This window comes from Equus quagga, chromosome 3, assembly GCF_021613505.1.
Source record: "Equus quagga isolate Etosha38 chromosome 3, UCLA_HA_Equagga_1.0, whole genome shotgun sequence".
Classification (NCBI taxonomy): Eukaryota; Metazoa; Chordata; class Mammalia; order Perissodactyla; family Equidae; genus Equus; species Equus quagga.
In genome coordinates this window covers 124,319,562-124,337,350 of record NC_060269.1, presented here as the reverse complement: position 1 = coordinate 124,337,350, position 17,789 = coordinate 124,319,562, and positions in this window count along the sequence as shown.

The window sequence follows — 17,789 nt, the reverse complement described above, 5'->3', positions numbered from 1 at the left end:
TCCTACGTTCATTCTGGGTTGGAGTTCTGTATAATGCTCCTATTTCAGAGCCCCTCCTTACAGGCGCTGTCACAAGACATCTTGTCCAGTGGCTCTCTCCAGGTCAGATGAAGCCTCTCATTTTGCAAGGGTGAAAATGGCTCCTTCACGTTTCCTTTTATTCCCCTGATAGAGTAGATTGCCTTTGCCTACAGGCAAAGCAGGGGTATTTTAATATCCTACATCTTATTAGCATTTCATTTGTCTATGTCCCGTATTTCATTTGTGTAGCTCCTGAAACAGCCAAATAGAAAACATGAGAACAAATTATTTACAATCTAGAAAAAAATCCTCTGAGGAATCAATTAAAGATGGCTTTTTTTCTACTTGCTTTTTGATTGCCTGAAATGTTTCCGTTATTCAGTCTAGAGAACAATTATAGCTGATGAAAATGTTGGGTTGCCTCTCCATAAATTTTAGACTTATTATGTATAGAGCAAAGCAAAGGACTTAGATTTACAATTTCTTCACAGCAGATTTTTTAGTATCAGATAGATTTATAGACATTAACTGGAAATGTAAAGAAACAAATAGTTTCAAAGGAGCTCGATTCCTGGAATTAGACTGTAAGCCTAACTGTACCCATTTAATGCATAGCAAAATTTTAATCGTAAAATAAAATAGAAATCTGTAAAAGAATAAGAGAGATAATTATTCTTTAAAAAGTAGTTGACTCTATTTACATTACATTTACATATCTTTTAATGGTAGACTATTGAAGGGTGCCAGGTGGAAACGTAGGCTGAAAGATGATTCCTGGGGCCTAGGTCCATGGTCTGTGAATTACGTTATTTAAGAGAGAATTATCTCTTAAACTATATCCGCTCTCCAGGATTGCTGTCTTTCAATACTGCTTTTCACCATCACTTTTAAATAATTGCTTCTTTGCTTTGCTTTAAAACCTGGCAAAGCACAGGACCCAGATCTGGGCAAATGTCAATCAGTTACTGAATGAATGATTTAGCAGGCTTCCTTTGGAAGTTTTCTATTCCTTCAATAATCCTTTACGTAAATTGGGTTCATTTCACTCTATGCAATTACCCTGAATGAGCGTGCCAGTTTTTTTCTTACATCAAGTGCAAAATAAGTTCTGGTCTAAATAATGAATGTAGTCCTGTGCCTATGCCTTATTAAATAAAAAGCATCAAAAGCATATTTCAAATTCAAAGCAAAATGCATCCAAGAAAAACTGCTTTGGGGTATGGATACACACAGCGCTAAAGGGCGAAATTGAGTCCCAGATCTGAAAGCAGAGGCCTAAGTTTAAATATTCTGTCCCACTGAGAACAGAAGTCTCTCTTTCTCTGGATCACACGCTGGGCTGTACATCAAGCTTGTGATTCAATGAGCAGTGTGACTAGTGAGGCAGCGGCAACACTGAGCTGGGATTGCAGCAGCCTCTGCAACACCATCCAAGGAAGCATGGAACCTGGGAGCTGCAGGGCTCATGGCGGGTGAAAGAAGCACAGCCTCGGGTGGGCTAAAGGAAAGTGCTAAATATAGGGAGAGGTCTGAACCCAGAAATGAGAGCGTTTCCTGTGCATTTCCCACGTTTGTCCCAATGTGCCCTTATGTCTAGGAAGTCACCTTTCTGCACAGGTCAGCCATGCTGCGCTTAAGTTAGAAACAAGAGCAGACAGATTCCAATCATAGCCACCCCAGAGATCCAGGACAGAGCATCTCAGGGAGGTAATTCAGCGAAAATGTGAAATAAACGTGTCTCTCTTCTTTCCTAAAAAACAAACAAATATATATAGTATATGTATTTGTATCTACATATGTACTGTATATTTATGAGTGTATGCTGAACAGATGGGGTAGGTCATAATACGTGATTTCAGTCTGTGTTTAATTTTATAAAAGCAATTATTCTTCAGCATCAAGCTATTTTTTGTAATGTAAAATTGCCCTTTGATCTTCCTCTTCAGCGTGCCCTACATTCTGATATTCAGATTCAGGCTTCAACTCAGCTTCTTCAATGATTGTGTCTGTAAAGGCACAGTGGAAGAGACCATGTGCCAATCCATCCCAGAACTGCAAGTATGCCTGGGTTCTGTAGGTGATTAGGATTCAAAAAGCCGTAGGACTGGATTCAGACCGGCCATTCTTCACTTAAAAGAAAAGATCATGTGGTTAACCACTTGTCTTATTTTTCTAGATATTTCATAACCTATTCAGGTTTGTGTTCATTTTCTATATGCTCACCTATAACAGATGGTCCTCTGCACTATGTGCTATTAAATCTGAGGAAAGTCACCATTCTGTCCTTCTTTTTTTTTTTTGCTTAGACCCTGAAAATAATCTGAGTTATTCTACCCTTTGAGCATTTTACCTTCAGCAATGATTAAATTATTACAACCCAACAGTAAGAAATGTATTGACGGTTTTTCTGATATGTCTGGTGTCTAGGGTCATCATAGACTGGGATAGAAGCTGATCACGGAGGAGAATTTTGTGTTGGGATTTAAGCTACATTTACCTTTGTCTGCATCGGAGAGTATTTTTCTCTGCGTGAGCTGTCAGCCAAAAGGCAATAGGATTATATCTGCCTGTGGTCACTGCTGACTTACTTGACAGGCCTGTCTCTTCTGTTAGTCTCAAAGGAATTCTGTACTGCAAAAGAATAATAGGTACATTTCTTATATGCCTTCCACGAGCACCGAAGTTTAGGGTAATTCAAAGATGGTCTAGCTCCCTGCCCTGGGTGTCACCACTGGGCTTCCAGAGCTGTCATTTGGAGGAAAAAACCAGCAGAGAAGCCAAGGCCAGATGGATGCAACCTTGGCAAAAAACACAGCCAAGCCTCTGCCTTTGAGTCCCTGCCATCTTCATCTTTTTTCTCTCTCAGGAGGTTTTCTTGGACAGTCATTAGGTGCCTCTCTTCCAGGATCAGCTTTTAACAGCCTGCCGCTCTTTGCCATCTCTTCATCTCTTTCTCTTTCTCTGTGTTTATACTCTCCTTCCTCCATTTATCTCACCAGAAAACGATCCACAAGATTTCAATAATAATAATAACTAATATGTATTTACTGTGTGCTGGGCACCATGCTGAGTATTTTTTATCCATTATCCCATTTAATCTCCATAATCACCCTGTTAATTAGATACTATTACAACCTCCACTGCACAAATGAGGACATTGAGACCCAGAGAAATTATATATCTCATCCAATGTTGCACTACTGGTAAAACAGAGCCGGGATTCAAACACAGGTCAGTCCAACCTGACTAGCTAGCGTTTTAAACTATTATACAGAGCCTCTCAATGAAAGAGAAATGTAGCATGTTATTTTTAGAGGCAACTGAACACTTATATGCCGGGCTATCTTTACGCTGTGGGATGGATTTGTAGCTGAAAGATTTGATCATCAGCTTCGGGTGTTTCTGTGCAACTGAGAACAAACTGAGACTAAAGAGACAACAGAGTGAAGCCACGCGAGATTATTGGGCCCCTGGGTGGTTCTCCACAGGCCCCCTCACCACTTCACAGATATTTACATCAAGCGGCTTCCTGGTCATCATCCACACAGCATCCCATCTCACAGGTGCTTTTGACATTCCTAATGTGGCTCCATTTTCTCCTCCCCGTCTCCTGTTTCTAGTGCCAGGGAAGACCATTCATAAATCACCATTCTTCCTGCAAATCCTTAACCCTCTACAACCTGCCTGGAGTGTGGGGTTTTTTTATGCTTCCCTTGCCTTGAAGATTACCAACTTGTCTAGGCAGACTTTCAGCTAACTCTTCAGTACCAAGTGCTGTGAGATGCTGATAAATGTTTTAAAGATGTACTGAATAATGCTTTCTTGTCCCCAAACTTGGTGCTATCCCCTAGTAAGCCCAAGAAATGATGATGGTGATGGTGGTGATCATGATGACAATGATGGTGGTGTACTTATTTATTGAGTACTTAACTATATTCCAGACACTTTACCTCCATAATCTCATTTAATCCTCAGTGTCAACCTTATGCGATAGCTACTATTATTATCATACCCATGATGAAAAATGAAGCTCAGAGAGATTAAGTAATCTGCCTAATGTTATCCAACTGAAAATTGGAAGAGCTGAGATTTATAGCCAGGCAGTATATAGAATGCTAGACAGAGCCCATGGACAAGCAAATATCTGGTCATAAAAAGAAAATTTGCTCGTTTTCCCTTGGGTTCAATTCTTCTCTTCCAGCTATACCTGGGCTCTCTCCTCTCCATCCTGCGGTCTCAGGCAGAGAAGGAATGTTCCACAGATCTCCCTGACAGAGGGCTAACCATATTTCTTCTGCCAATGCATCTGATACCAAGAGAAAGTGGGTAGCCTGTATGTGCCATTCTCCCTCATGTTGAGGGATTCACTGAAAACTGTGGTTGCCCTTTGACACTTCTGCAGGAAAGCTCTAGTCTGCTATCTTTGGGGGAAATTCCACTGCTAGAAAAAGCGATAAAAGACAAGAAACCAATGATGAGCTGCTGGGCAGGAAGACTCTGGCCATTTCTTTGAGAAAGAATTGTTTGGTTCTGGAGGGCATCTGAACAATGCATGGGGTACTTTTCTTTCAGACAGCCTCACAGCTTCCTCCCTCACTCATTTCAGGTCTTTATTCAAAAGCTACCTTCTCAGTGAGATCTCTCTGAATCAAACTGCAACCCTCTCAAAGTTTATATTCTTTCCCTGCTTTGTTTTCTTCTCCTTAGGATGTATCACTGTCTAACATCCTGTGTGCCTTAATTTAGTCTGTTATCTGTCTCTTGCACTAGGATGTAAATTTCATGAGACAGGAATTTTTGTCTGTTTTGTTCATTGCCATTTCCCAGCACCCACAGCAATGCTTGGCACACAGTAGGGGTTCAGGAATTATTTGTTGAATGAACAAATACATCAAAGTCTTAAGTGTACAATCTGTAAAAGCTGAATGAGAGAATGGAAACAGCCATATTTCAGGGTAATTAATGATGGGAAAATGGTTGAGTTATATTACTACATTTTAACTATAGAAGTAATTGGGTCCATTTTAATGGTATTTGGTGTTGTGGCATAAATGGATATGATTTGGGGATTTAGAAATGCATAAACATTTTTCAATTAAAGTAAATGGAATTTACATTTTTTACTTAGAAGAATTCAGTCTATGAAGAATTTTTTAAGACTCTTCACAAGGCAGGGCTAGACTATAGTGAAAAATGAGAACCACTTAAATAAGTAACTGTGGTATATCAGTACTATGGAATATTATGCAACAGTTAAAAAGAATGTGCCTTAGGGGCCAGCCCAGTGACATAGTGGGTAAGTTCATGCACTTTGTTTCAGTGGCCCAGAGTTCACGGGTTCAGATCCTGGGTGCAAACCTACACACCACTCATCAAGACATGCTGTGGCAGCAACCCACATGCAAAGAAATAGAGGAAGATTGGCACAGATGTTAGCTCAGGGCCAATCTTCCTCACCAAAAGAAGAAGAAGAAGAAGAAGAAGAAGAAGAAGGTGTCTTAGTCAGTTTGGGTTATGGGCTATAACAAATAAACGTAGGCTGAATGACCTAAACAAACATTTATTCCTCCAATTCTGGAGGCTGGGAAGTCCAAGATCAAGGTGCTGGCAGATCTACTGTCTGGTGAGGGCCTACTTCCTCGTTTGCAGATGGCGGTCTTCTGGTTGCATCCTCATATGGCAGAGTGCAGAGAGGGAGAGGAAGCAAGCTCTCTCGTGTCTCTTCTTATAAGGGCACTAATCCCATTCATGAGGGCTCCACCCTCACAACCTAAATACTTTCCAAAAGCCCCACCTCCTACTGCCACCACATTGGGGATTAGCCTTCAACATAGGAGCTCTACAGGGACACAAACACTCAGTCGATAGCAGGATGGAATAGATCTCTGTGCTAACAGATAGAGCTCCAAGATGTGTCATTGAGCGAAAAAAGAAAGCTGCAGTATGGTACTGGGAGTATATTTATCGAAAATAACACATGCATACACACAAAAACATACTACACACACACACACCCCTAGAAGAAGATCTGGAAAGATACACACAAAACTATTAACAGTGCTTGTGGGCCGGCCCAGTGGTGCAACGGTTAAGTGCACGTGTTCTGCTTCCATGGCCCGGGGTTCGCCAGTTCAGATCCTGGGTGCGGACATGGCACTGCTTGGCACGCCATGCTGTGGTAGGCGTCCCACATATAAAGTAGAGGAAGATGGGCACGGATGTTAGCTCAGGGCCAGTCTTCCTTAGCAAAAAGAGGAGGATTGACAGTAGTTAGCTCAGGGCTAATCTTCCTTAAAAAAAAAAACAGTGCTTGCGACCAGCGTCAGGGAGATGGTCAGAATTTGACATGGTAATCAAAGGAGACTCTGGTGTTATTTGTAATATTTAAATATTTTTATAATGAAAATGTGTTAATGGATGACTTAAATAAGGAAATTTTTAAAAATCAAACCGAGAAGCAAAAGAAAATTGCCTCTGATCAGGGAAGTGAGAGGATAGGGCCCTGCCGGAGACTTACGTTGTAAATAAACTGTAAAATGCACAGGGTATTTTTCAACAGAAGAACCAGAAGTGTGAGAGAGAGCATCTAAATGATTTCGATTTGTTTGTCTTCAGTGTTCCTAAAAGGTTCTAAGACAAATTTGATGACTATACAAATCTCTCCTTGCTTTCCTCAGAAAAGCCCAAACTAAGTATTCCAAATGCATGGTTTGTGAAGACTGATGATGTAAACAGAAAAATCTGTCATTTCCATCTCATTGGAAAAAGACTCCAACTTCCTTAGCCAGACAGCCTCTCTGATCTTCCTCCTAAACGCGAACAGCTCTGGGATACGTAATGACTACAGAAGCAATTTCAGAAACTTCTGGAGGGAACCGCCACACAAATAAATGAGTCTCTGGTTCAGAGTTATTAGCTTGATGCCCAAACGCATATCATATCTGCAAGAGGCAGTTTACAATCTGCTCATCTTGACAAATGTATCCCAAGGGGTTCAAATCCCTGCATTTGCAATTCCTGTCTCTCCCTCTCCAAATTTATGGCGAAATTGTAGACTCGGATAACGTGTCAGGGCTGAACGAACCGAGGTCTCTGCTCTGCTCCCGCAGCTCCATTTCCCTCAAAGAAGAGTAATAAATGGAAAGCAAACTCTCAGCGGATAATGAATCTGAGTCCTAATGACCTTCCTGAACTACAAAATGGATTCGTAATTTCCTTGGCATTGCCCAAACCATTTGGTGCCTGTAGTGACGTATGAAAACATTTTAGCCATTTGGGACCACGACTGTGCGTTTTTAACCATTTCCTCAATGATTCATGAAAGGTCAGAACTACTTTTCCCTGACAAGGTAAGAATTGTCCGTCAATGGTATTGGAAGACTTCTTTCCCACCTGCCCTGTGTATTGCCTTGATGGGGGTGTGATTGGTTATTAACAAGTCTTGGTCTATTCTGCAGCCTCTGGGACCACAGTATGGCCATCTGTGTAAGATATGGGTGTTACAAGCCAATGCCTGGTATCCTACATCTCTCTCTCTTTTAAAACCACTTGGTCTCTGGCAAGGAAGGTAGAGTGAAGACTCGCATTTATTCAAAGGAAGTCTTGTGCAAAATAACATTTGCTTGCTGAACAATGCCCAGTCTGTCACTCGGCTGGTCGTCTCCATCTGGATTTGCTGAAAAGGCAGCAGTTGGTCATTCACTGCTGGGCAGCAATACCAAATGGGAGTAATATACATCAAATCGTCTGAAATTAGTTGGCTTAAAAGATGAAAGGATCATTGATTTTTAAAAGCCTTCCATGTATTGCATCCAAATGTTGCCTTTTTGCTTCTTTGAGGTTGTAACATATTTTTCATTCCAGAGCTATAACTGAAACAAATCATGAGGTAAAGTAAAAGAGGAGAACATCTATTGATTTTCATGAACCTATACTCTTCATTCATTCAATCATCCAGCCAGCCAGCCAGTTCACAAACACTTATTGCAACTGCCATGCAACTCTACTAAATAAAATAGGGTTCAATTTGAAATTCACCTTGTACTTCTATCATCCAAAATTATATATATCATTTTGAGCAAAGAAATCCATTGGACATATCCAGAGCTTCTTGCAACCACTCACCTATATGCTGATGACACCCAAATTTCTGACATCAATCTAAATTCCAGCCATATAGTCAACTTCCTACCAGACACCTGTACATCAGTATTTAGGTGTCCCACTAAACTTAGTCTGAACATGTCCAAGTTGAATTCATCTTCTTTCCCCCTCCTCCTACCATCACTGTCCCAGGTGGATGCATAGTGTTACTCTCCCAGAAGTCTAGCTGCCACCCTGGGTTGTCACTTTTTTTCATCCTCAGCAGGGCGAGTTGAGGTTTTCAAGCACTATCAATTACTACTTCTTTGTTTATCTTCCTCCATCCCATTGCCTTAGTCTTGTTTCATTTTCTTCTCATCCGTCCTGTGAACTAGTGTAATAGATACTGAGGGGTAGCAGAATATGCCACCCCAAATATGACTGTAGGAGTTCAAGATACGCTACCCCAAAGTATGCTGCTTTGGTATGTTGATTATTTTGAGCCGTAGGCACTTGAAAAACAGTAAATGCAGGGAGAGACTTTCTCTGAACTCCCCTTATCTGCTTAAAGACAGATCCTCCAAAAAGAACTCAGTTGTCATAGATCCCCTCCCCTGGAGATTCATCAACTAGGGAGGATTGACTCTTATCAAAGGAGAGGAGACTAGAAGTCCATACCACACCCAGAGAAACCTAGTCACAAACTATCATACCTCCCATCTATTCTTATAAAGGCCCATTCGTGTTTCCTAAAGTCATTTATTCTCCCTAAGAGGCCTATACGCCCTCTCCCCTTTCCCTATTAAGATGCTATTTAAGCCTGAATTCTAAGTCACCTCAAGGAGTTACTCATTTTTCCCTGAGTATCTTCCATGTATACATGAAGATACATGTTAGTAAACTTCTGTTTGTTTTTCTCTTGTTAATCTGTCTTTTATTACGTGGTCTCAGCTGAGAACCCAGAAGGATAGAGGGAAAATTACTTTTCCTCCCCAACAATACCATGCTGGTGTTGACGCTGAACCTCTTAATCTCAAGTTCGTGTGCCTGATGCACACTAAGCCAATCACGAGACATCAGTGCTTTGAGATGGAAAAAGGTTTATTCAAATTGGCCAAAATGAGAAGACAGAAGGATAGGTTCTCTCAAATCCACCTTAACAAGAGAAGAAAGCAGAGGTTTTAGAGAGCTAAGGGGCTAGGCAGGAGAAGTTTCAGAGAAACAAAGGGGTAATCCATGTTTCTCTCGCTCCAGATAAGCTCTTGGACAATCTGACTTCTGGGGGTCAGTGGCAGCTGGGGGCTGGTTATCTGGTGATCATATCTTCCTTTAAGGCATTCTTTTTCTTCTGTAAAACAAACTCACAAATCCTTGTGACCCTTGAGTCATCCCTCAAGTTAAACAAGAAAACAGTAAATGGACAAGATTAACTTCTTTTCATAACAAGGTGGAAAGGTAATCTTATTGAATATTTACAGCAACCCTCAGGCACCCAGCTTCATGGTCAGCACAGGTCTCAGTCCGGTTCTCATCGCCCATGATGGTGTGGTCAGCATGGTCTCTCTCAGAGCACAAATCTGGTTGTTCCTCAGATTAAAACCCTCACTGGCTCACCCCAGCATTCAGGAAAATACCCAAACAAGACCCTCTCCAGTCTGGTCTCTGCCTACCTTTTCAGGCACCTTCATCAATTCTTCCCACAAGACTCAAGGGTAAAACCCACCGAGATCCTCGTGGGTTGCCCCTTGCACCATGCTCTCTCTCACCTCTGTGCAGTGGCAACTTAACTTATGCGGCTGCCACCATGCATTGATTGGAGCCCAAGAGAGACCTATATGAAATGAAGGACAGCATTGACAATGTCATAGACAATGCATTTCTAAATCAGTACTGCATCGTTAACACAAGTGAAATTGGGCTTTAATGGAATTTATCTTTCACTGGATTTTTTAAAAATCTGGTTATAGTATAAACCCAAAAGAGTGGATGAAATTCCATAAATCCTCCAGTGTCTCAATCTTCTCTTACTGCAACCATTCAAAAACTGGTATTTACGGATAATTGGGAAGGAAAAAAAGGATTTTCCAGGGAAGTATGTTTAACCAATAATAAACCCTTTTTTTTTTTAACTATAGAAACTTCCCAAACGTTTTAGTTTATTATTGTGCATTAGAACTCTCCAAAAAGCAGATTTAAGGTATAGCTTTTCTCCAGGTTGAACAGAGAAGCCTGATTCTGGAACATCAATTAACAGGTCCTACAGTGGTGTTCCTCTGAATGCAATCTGGCTTCTCTCTGTTCCAATAAGCTTTGGTGTAATAAATCACTCCTTCAGCTGTGCAACAGCATTTAAGGCCTCTCTCCTAAATCTTTAATTGGTTAAGCAGTTACAAGCTCAAATTATATAGCGTAAAAAATATCATAACACATCACAGTATTGTCAGGTTTCTCTTGCAGAACTCTGACATTCTCAAGCTTAATAAAACCCACCTCTCTCTCATATTAATTACCTCAATGTCCTTGAAATAGAGAATATCACAGTTACCACTATTTGCAAAGAGAGCATATTTCTGTCTCCTGTCTCCTGCATGCCAGGAGCCCACTCTGTGTGTATGTGTGTATGTGTGTGTTTTGGAGGACACATAGATCTTGAATGAGAGCCCCCTTTTCTGTACATCACTGCCCAAGTGCCTGTATATGTGTTCCTTCCTCCCTGTTCAACTTATTCTTTAGACTCAGATTGTGTCCCCTCCTCCAGGAAGTCTTCCCTCACTTCTGTCTTCCACCTTTATTTAGCTGTCCCTTGTCTGGGCTCCCATACCAGTCTATCCATTAAGTTCACAAATTTTCACAAACACTTACTGGGTAATTTCTCCATCAGGCAGCTGGCTTGGTGCTGGGACTTCAGAGAGAGATAAAACCAGTCCCTCAAGGAGTTAAGATGCAGCTCAGCCCTTTTCTGACTGCATTATAATTGTTTGGGTTACCTGTCTTTGCCATCGGACTGTGCCTGGCATAATGTAGGTATTATGTTAACAAACGGATGGATAAATGAAAGACCTTCACCTCAGCAATATGTTAATAATCAAAAAGGAGCCCATCGGAGGCCTCCGTATGTAAAAAACTTCAATTAAATTTCACTGAAAAAACTGCTAATACACTAGGTCTAGGTGCTGGGATGGTGGGGTAGGTTCCACACTGCTCAACTGTTCGGGGGTGTTAATTAAACAGGAAGGAGAGATGGAGGCTCAGACACTGGGGCACAAGTAGGCCAACCTGTGTCCCTGGGGAGGGGAGGCCTACATGCCCAGGGCTCATACAACTGGTTCCCAAGAACTGGCTCCCAAGAGAGGTGGGATAACCTGGTTCTTCCACCCTTACCCAACCCATCTAAACGAGCAGATTCTGCAGACCACAGCCTGTGTGATTTCTGACTATGATGAAATTTCAGGCGCTACATTGATCTGATTATTCTGTAAAAAAGCAACAATTACTGAATAATGGAGAACTTTTCTTGTAGTATTAGTCTGCTATTTAGATAGCTAGAATACAATAGTCAATTTTTTAAAATACTCTTTTTCTCTACTGAATTTTTCACTCTGAATAATCTAAGAAAAAAATCTCACCGCGATGTAGTCATTGAGCACTGTGGTTTGTTTTGGCAGAGAGGATCTTTGTTATGATAAATTGCTTAAAAATAAAACCTACGTTGTTCGTTTGCCGAAGGAGGAAGGGGAATAGAGATGATTTCCTGTCTCTCTGAAGCAAATTTCAAGTATAAAGATGTGTTTTGAACCCAGTAAGCAGAAAGGGACTTTTCAGGTGCTCAGTTCACAGTCTTTCCTCATCAATATTTGGGTGTTTTGCATTATAATTAATATCATTCACCACAAGGGATCTTGACATGAGTTAAAAGACTTTAACTCTTTTAAATAATCGATTGAACAATTACTCATTGATCCCATTTTATGAGCATGCAGAGCAAAAAGCTTCATTTCCTGCAGTTCTCACAACACCAAATAATTGAGCTCTTTAGAGGTACTTTGGTGAGAGACAAGAGAAACATTTGTGTAAGAGTGCTTGTGGCAGAGTATTGTCTGTAAGTACACCCTCCAAGCACTGTGGGGCCACAGACCTATGATACAGAGCCCCCTATTAGAAGTGTTTGTGAAAGGCATTTGTCTGTTTTGCACAATCTTTGTTTTCTAAGAAAAAAGAATCTACTTTTACCTCCGCAGAGAGAGAGGCCATGATTAAGATGCAACAGAACAGAGGGTTAAGAGCACGGACTTTGATCCAGACCACCTGGGTTCAAATCTCAACTTTGTCACTTAAATGCTGTATGACCTTGAGCAAGTTATTTAACCTCTCTTTGCCTTAATTTCTTCAACCTATAAACTGAGGTGATAAGGGTACTTATCTCTTAGTGTTGTGAGATAAAATGAATTAACTAATGCATGCTAAGTGCTTAAAATAGTGTCTGGCACATAATTGTACTATTATTATTAGTCCCTTCCCCAACTCCTACCCCAACATTGGGCAGTGGTTGTATGAGCTATGACTGCCCTAAAGCAACTGAAAAAAGATAGCAGATAGATATCTTTTCGTGTGAGTCAAGGAAGCCTCTCCCCAAATGCACACAGCTAGAAGCTAGACTTAGAAATGGTAAACAACCCTTTCAGAACCCTAGTCCATATGTCTCCCTAGAGAATTGACTTCCTTTGCAAACATGAATTTCATGTCAGGGGAAAATAAACATTTAAAGGCAGCTGGAAAGAATCAAGGCTCCATATAAGGATATAAACTGATGCCTGTCTTTACCAGATGCCAAATCCCTGAAAGGACTATCTCTGAAAAAATGTTTAAACTACACAAAACAAATTGTCAGTTGCAGGGGGTGGAGAAGAGAAGATTTTTTTTTTTTTTAAAGATTTTACTTTTTGCTTTTTCTCCCCAAAGCCCCCCGGTACATAGTTGTGTATTCTTCGTTGTGGGTTCTTCTAGTTGTGGCATGTGGGACGCTGCCTCAGCGTGGTCTGATGAGCAGTGCCATGTCCGCGCCCAGGATTCGAACTAACGAAACACTGGGCCGCCTGCAGCGGAGCGCGCGAACTTAACCACTCGGCCACGGGGCCAGCCCCGAGAAGAGAAGATTTTTAAGTCACCATCCTTTATTCAGCATTGCAGAGAGAGGGGCAGGCTATGGTTTATACTAAAAACGGACTAAAATAAAAAGCAGAGCGCACTACCGCGGGCAAAGGAGACCTTGTCTTATTCCCAGTTCCATCACTGATGAGCTCAGTGATGTGACCTTGGGTGAAACCCTCCACCTCTGGGGGCTTCAGTTTCCTCAGCTATAAAATGAGACAGTTGAACCAGTTGATCTCTAAGATTTCTTACAGCTCAGACATCCTGTGGTTTTATGAAATAAAATAGATGTTAGATGTTGTACCCAGCAGGCAACGGAAACCAACTCTGGAAATTTAAGCAGGAAATGGATCTTTTTGCAGGATATTACTGGTAGCTCACAGAATCAAAGGGAAGGCTTGAGGACCAGGCTCAGAACCAAGGCAGTTTGGTGGGAATAGGGGTGTACTGGAGTGTCTAGAAGCAGGAAGAACGCAACTCTGCTGCTGGAATGAATAACCCCCAATCATTTTTTCCACCCCCATGTCACTGTACCCATAAATCACAGTCCTAAGATAGAGGGTCGAATTGGTCTAGCTCAAGTCACATGTCACCCCTGGTCTGGTGGGCAAGAACCTGATTTACTGTCCTACCAAGACATCATTCAATGGGCGAGAGGTGATTCCCTACAATGAGACTGGCATAAGGTTGTGAAAGAAAAGTAATGACTACTGTGCCACTCTTCACTACAAATGCTGTGTTTGCCTTCATGGTATCACATACTGGTATCACTATTCTGTGAAAATAGATGGACTATTTCTACAGTTCATCTGAAAACAGACATATCTTTGGAGGGGGATAATGGCCCCATGACAACATTGTGGACATCCATCACAAAATGTTGGGCAATGACACATGCTTGAAGAATATCTTTAGCACGCCTCAAGAGATTGTCCTGAGGAAAAAAACAAGCTCGTGCTTTAAGTCAGTTTCTCTCTGCACATCTCCTTGGAATTGAGGAAGAACATTCACAGATGCACCTAACAGTCATTTTCCTCTTCTTCCACGTTTGGAAAGCCTTGTTTTTATTCTAATGGTCAATTCCCCTCCCCACCTTAAGAACTAGACAAATCTTTTTTTCTTTTCCTTTTCTTTTCTTTTTTTTTTTTTTTTTTTTGCTGGGGAAGATTCACCCTGAGCTAACATCTGTGCCAATCTTCCTCTGTTTTGTATGTGGGTCGCCACCACAGCATGGCTGCCAACAAGTGGAGTAGGTCCACAGCCAGGAACAGAACTCAGGCCTCCAAAGTGGAGCAGTGCACCAAACTTAACCACTAGCCTACAGGGCCAGCCCCAGAACAAGACAAATCTTGATCCTTCTAAACTAGTCATGATGGTCCCATTTCCCCTGTCATTGCTGGTTTAAGGGTGGGTCTGTGATCCAATTCTAGATGCTCTGGCATGAGGGAAAATCTACTGGAGTAGGGGTGGGGGGCTTCTTGTAAAGGTTTCTTTACTCTTAAAAAGGACATTGTGGTGTAAGGATATGATGATTGTTGGTGCCATTGTACCACCATTTAATACAATCTCTCTTGAAATCGTGCGAGGGGAAGCCTGAAGACAAAAGTCAACAAATTGAAGGTGGCAGAGAGGAAAGGGAGGAAAGAACCTGGGTGCTTGATGAAGTGAGTTCTTGAATTAGCCAACCCTGGAAGCACTCTATTGAGAATTTCTGCTAGGTAAGATAAGAAATCTTCTTATCATTTAAGTCATTTTGAATTGAGCTTGCTGTTATTTGCAGATGAGAGTATCTTATTTGATAACCCACAAAACAATATTCTTCCAGTAAGTAGCAGTGTTATCTCCATACTTTCCTCTGGTAACAGAACAGCCTTAACTCTCAGGGGGAAAATAACTCATCCAGAGGATTTTGTGAAGTATGATTTTTTGCTAAGATGTTCTGTTTTCTGCCTGCTCATACATGCACACTTCATCTTGTGCTTCAAATCACAGACACTTCTAGACCACTCTGTCTTTACTAAAGTACATGATTCTCAGTTCACAGAGGATATTTTTTAATGTATCTTTTAGTTGTTGTACTTCTCAGTTAATCTGATAATATATCTTATTTAGATTTTTTAAATGTCAGAACTTCTTTCCACTTATTATCCTAAGATCACAACCCATCAGAATAGCACAAATAGGTGAAGGTGGTTAAGAAAGATGTAGACAGGGGTCGGCCTGGTGGCACAGCAGTTAAGTTCACATGTTCCGCTTCTCAGCAGCCCGGGGTTTGCCAGTTCGGATTCTGGGTGTGGACATGGCACTGCTTGGCAAAAGTCATGCTATGGTAGGCATCCCACATATAAAGTAGAGGAAGATGGGCATGGATGTTAGCTCAGGGCCAGTCTTCCTCAGCAAAAAGAAGAGGATTGGCAGTAGTTAGTTAGCTCAGGGCTAATCTACCTCAAAAAAAAAAAAAAGATGTAGACAGAAAAGAAAAGTAAAATAAATAGAGAGGGAAAGAAGTAAAGTCAAACTATGAAAATAAACTGTGTCAGAAAATTCTGTCCAAGTCTTTATTCCACATGTCTTACATGAATGGAAAGGAATATAGTTGGAAGAGAGAAAGAGAGATAGAGAGACAGACAGACAGAAGCTATCTACTGACAGAGGGAGAAAGAAAGACACAATTCATACAATATTTGCCTTTTGTAAAATTTGATTGTAATAAATATTGAGCAGGTACAAAAGTGTATTCTAAGATATATGGAGGAGATGATGTCAAGATGGTGGCATAGACAGAATCTGAACTCACCTCCTCCCAAGGACACAACAAATTTACAACTACTCTTGGAAAAATTACCCCTGACAGAGAACTGAAAACTGGATAAAAAGAACCCCCACAACAAAGGACAGTGCTGACTGAGGTGGAAGAGGCAGAAATTCCTTTCTGGAGAGAAAAATGCCACCTTTGCAAGCTGCAGTGCTTCATGGCTGGCTGGAAGCAATCCTAAGGTATGACGCGTTCCCTGGAAAGCAGGGGATCTGAGTGGGGGAGCATTACTGCTATAAGCAGCTTGTGGACTCAGCACAACCGAGACAAGTGTCATAATATCTGGCTTTGCTGGCTACTAACAACAATAGGGAGTACTCCCAGAAAAGCTATGGGACATAAGGGGGAAAAAAGCCTGCTCTTAAAGGACCCACACACAAATTCACAGAATTTGTATCAGAAAGCAACCTAAAATCACCAGAAAGAAAGGTGCACAGTCCTTTGGTGAAAAGAGACTCACCTGATGGGCTCTGGGTACTTCTCAGTGAGAGGTGAGACTGCTCCAGGGACGGAGACATTGGTGGCAGCCATTATTGTGACCTAGTACAGGAGTGCTGACATAGACACTGGCAGGCCATTGGAGTTCTTCCCCTGGTCTGTTAGCCCAGGGTCTGCCGCACCCACTAGAGCACCAATTTAATCCATCTCAGCCAGGGCAGGCAGCCTACCCTAGGGACTGGCCACACCCAACAGCAAGCCCTAAGACAATTTGTGGGCCTGCACAGGCTGGGTGCCTGGAACCTCTGCAGTCAGGGTGAGTAGGTCCGCCTCTGCAGGGTAGAGCATGCACAAGGAGCAGGTGGAGTGTGGGGGCATTGGTGGAGTGTGTGGTGCCTCTGCAATGGGGTGACTGGGTCCACTTCAGTGGGCTGGACATGTGCGTGAGGCAGGACTGTGTTGATGGGGTGTATGGCCCTGTGAGTGGTGGGGCTTGTCAGTTGCAGCAGATTTGTGCTTCCCAAACAGCCACATAGGGGACCAGCCCCACCTTCCAAAGCCTAAAACAAATGGGTGCTCCCATGCCTGAGCCTGGCCCCACCCAGCTGAAACCCTGAGAGAGTTGACAACAGCCTTGTAGGCCAGAGGCCTACAGTAATTGTAAGCCCCTGAGCCTAGCAACCAGCCACACTGGGGGCCTACTCACTTAACAGAAAAAGTGTAATGGGAATGTGCTATTAGACCTTGCAGCCAACTGTGCTGGGGCTCCCCACACCTGATAAAGTGACTGAAGGGTCCATAGCAGCCACAGGGAGTGGAGTATTACAACCAGCCGGCCACGGGGACAGCCTAGTCTCCCTGGGCACCTGTAGCAAGAGCAACCCTGCCACAACAGAAGGACACATGTAGCCCACACAGGGGAATTCCTAGAATATTTGGAACTGGTGACAAGAAGGAAGCACACTGCTGGGCCTTATAAGGCCACTTCTTCAAGACAAGGAGACATAGCTGACCTACCTCATACATATATATAAACACAGAGAAGGAGGCAAAATGAGAAGACAAAGGAATACGTTCCAAGTAAGGGAACAGGGCAAAACCCCAGAAAAAGAACTAAATGAAGCAGAAATAAACAATCTACCTGACAAAGAGTTCAAACAAAAAGTCATAAGGATGCTGACTGATCTTGGGAGAAGAATGGATGAACTCAGTGAGAACTTCAAAGAATTGGAAAAGATAAAAAAGAACCAATCAGAAATGAAGAATACAATACCAGAAATGAAAA